The sequence below is a fragment of the Anomaloglossus baeobatrachus genome, chromosome 1 (assembly GCF_048569485.1).
Source record: "Anomaloglossus baeobatrachus isolate aAnoBae1 chromosome 1, aAnoBae1.hap1, whole genome shotgun sequence".
Lineage (NCBI taxonomy): Eukaryota > Metazoa > Chordata > Amphibia > Anura > Aromobatidae > Anomaloglossus > Anomaloglossus baeobatrachus.
In genome coordinates, this window is record NC_134353.1 from 745,338,977 (window position 1) to 745,341,282 (window position 2,306).

Genomic DNA, 2,306 nt, shown 5'->3' on the forward strand with positions numbered 1-2,306 from the left:
CGGTCCTCTGTGTAGTGAATATGCGATGAGCATAATGAGCCGGCGTCGGAAGAAAGTGACAGCAGCTGCAGAGACAGCAGTGCTGGAGAAGGTGAGTATAGAAATTCATTTTGCTTCACAGAAACATGGTTTTCTCCGGTGCGTGTCAGCGTGTCACACTGATGTCACACAGAGCACATACGTGCGGTCCGTGTTACACCCTTGCTGCCGGAAAAAAACGGACATGTCTATGTGTGGAGTACATGGACACACATATGCTCTACACTGACACACAGTCCATCTGAAAACACGCACGTGTGCACAGACCCATTGATTTTAATGGGTCTACATGTGCCCATGTCTCCGGTATGTGTGAAAACAGACATAACATTAATTAAGGAATTTTTTTTTCAGTCACTTTTTTGTTTTGATCTTGTGGTATTTGCTGATGTTTTTTTCCCACGAAATTCATAAAAATGGTGAATGTGGCAAATTTTGCGCAAAGTAAAAAAAGGATCTATTTCTCTGTCTTTACCATTTTTGTGATTTTCTTTTTTTAACGCAAAACATTATACAGTTGGAAACATTTCTGGCATACATAAAATCGCACCAAAGGGAGATTTGAGAATTTTTTTTCGAACTTTTGCGACTTTTTGAAAAGTCGCAAATGATGAATCAATTGAAGCCCTAAACCCTCATTCACAGTGGCAAATGAAAACAAATACAAAAAAACCCAAAAGGTAAACACGTAAAACTTCAAAAAAAAGTGCAAAACACTAAAAAAAAATTACAATAAAACAGGCGCAAATGCAATAGTGAGTTACTTGCTTTCTTTGTTCTTCAAGGCGGTATCAGAGGTCTTTGCCAACACTAGTTCCTGTCTCACTTCTTCACTGTGCAATGTTCAGAACTGAAGAAAATACCATAGTCTGCCTGGACAATGGTGATCTTTGTTTCACAAAAATGTAATTAATTAAATTTGAAAATCTGTTTAGCTCTTTCATCCTGGTTCTGCCAAGTGCAGGTCTTTGTTGCATCCTTTGTTGTTAAGCAGTGATCCAGTGCACAGTGGCGGTCTACTACATCTATGGCTTTAGACTTGGTCTTCTTACCTGTTGTCATATCGGTAATATTTCTTTATTCCCACCTGAAGTTCCCTTGCCCGTGTTCCCTTTTTAGATCATATCGGCATTATAGTGAGGAATCCCCTGGATTATTTACTAGATAGTGCCATTAGTTTGAATGGGTTAGCCATAGCGTAAATGAGCAGCTGTGTACTACATTCCCTCTTCCTAGCTGCTGATCTTTAGAAATTTACAGCATCTGCACCTGCGGTCTCATTCTAAGAATGGCTTGTTTAGGTGAAACCCTTTACCGGCAGCCTAAGGCCGAGGTCAAAATAGTGTACGCAAAGTCATCAGTTTTCATTCAGAAAAAAACCCTGATCTATAGCCATCTGTGTGTCTATTTTTTTATTTGCATGCAAGCTGTATGTCCATTTGGTCCATGTGTATGGCATCCATTTTTTCAAGAACAATTTAATTAATAATAAAGGTCAAATAAGTTTGCTATATTGATAAGTATAGTGGATCTGTGAAATCTGCATGACCTACAGATGGTTGTAACCTGTATGTGATCTATTTTTGTGCATCCTATGACTTATACTGGGCGAGTCTGATCAGAGATATGGATCAAAGTAGTTAATGCAGGCTATAGGTCCGTGTGTAAAAACATTCATGTGAACTACCACATTGACGTGCATTGTTCATATGCATACAGACAGCACAGATATTTAATATTCTGTGGTTCGGGAGCCACATGTGGCTCTCCGACCCATGATGTGTGGCTCGCGGATCCATGATGTCTGGTTCGTGGCTGTCAGCTTGTTGCATTAGCACCTGGTGTAGCATACAGCTATGAAGAGCAGGTCTACAGATAGTGAACTAAAACCCCGCGCAGAAGAGCAGATCTGAATGTGCATATACTGGCCTTGGGGGTTTATAGAATGATACTGTCAGAGTAGATGCTAGAAGCTGGATGTGACAGTGTGGTGTGAATGCTTGATTAAAGAAAACTTAATGGGGTATTATGGGAACCCTTGAAACTTGATATGCTGTCTCGGTGTGCTTTCTGTGGATGAGTTTTGGCTGTCATTATACTGATAATGGGGGTTTGGTTGACACTATTGCGTCACCCAGGTGGGAGCTAAATGGGTCTAGCAACCCTATATCAGAGTTGAATGTGGCTTTCAAGGTCAGATAGGTTGGGCATCACTGCCTTAGGGAAATACAATATACAGTGTGTCCACCCATATCCTGTCCACCGCC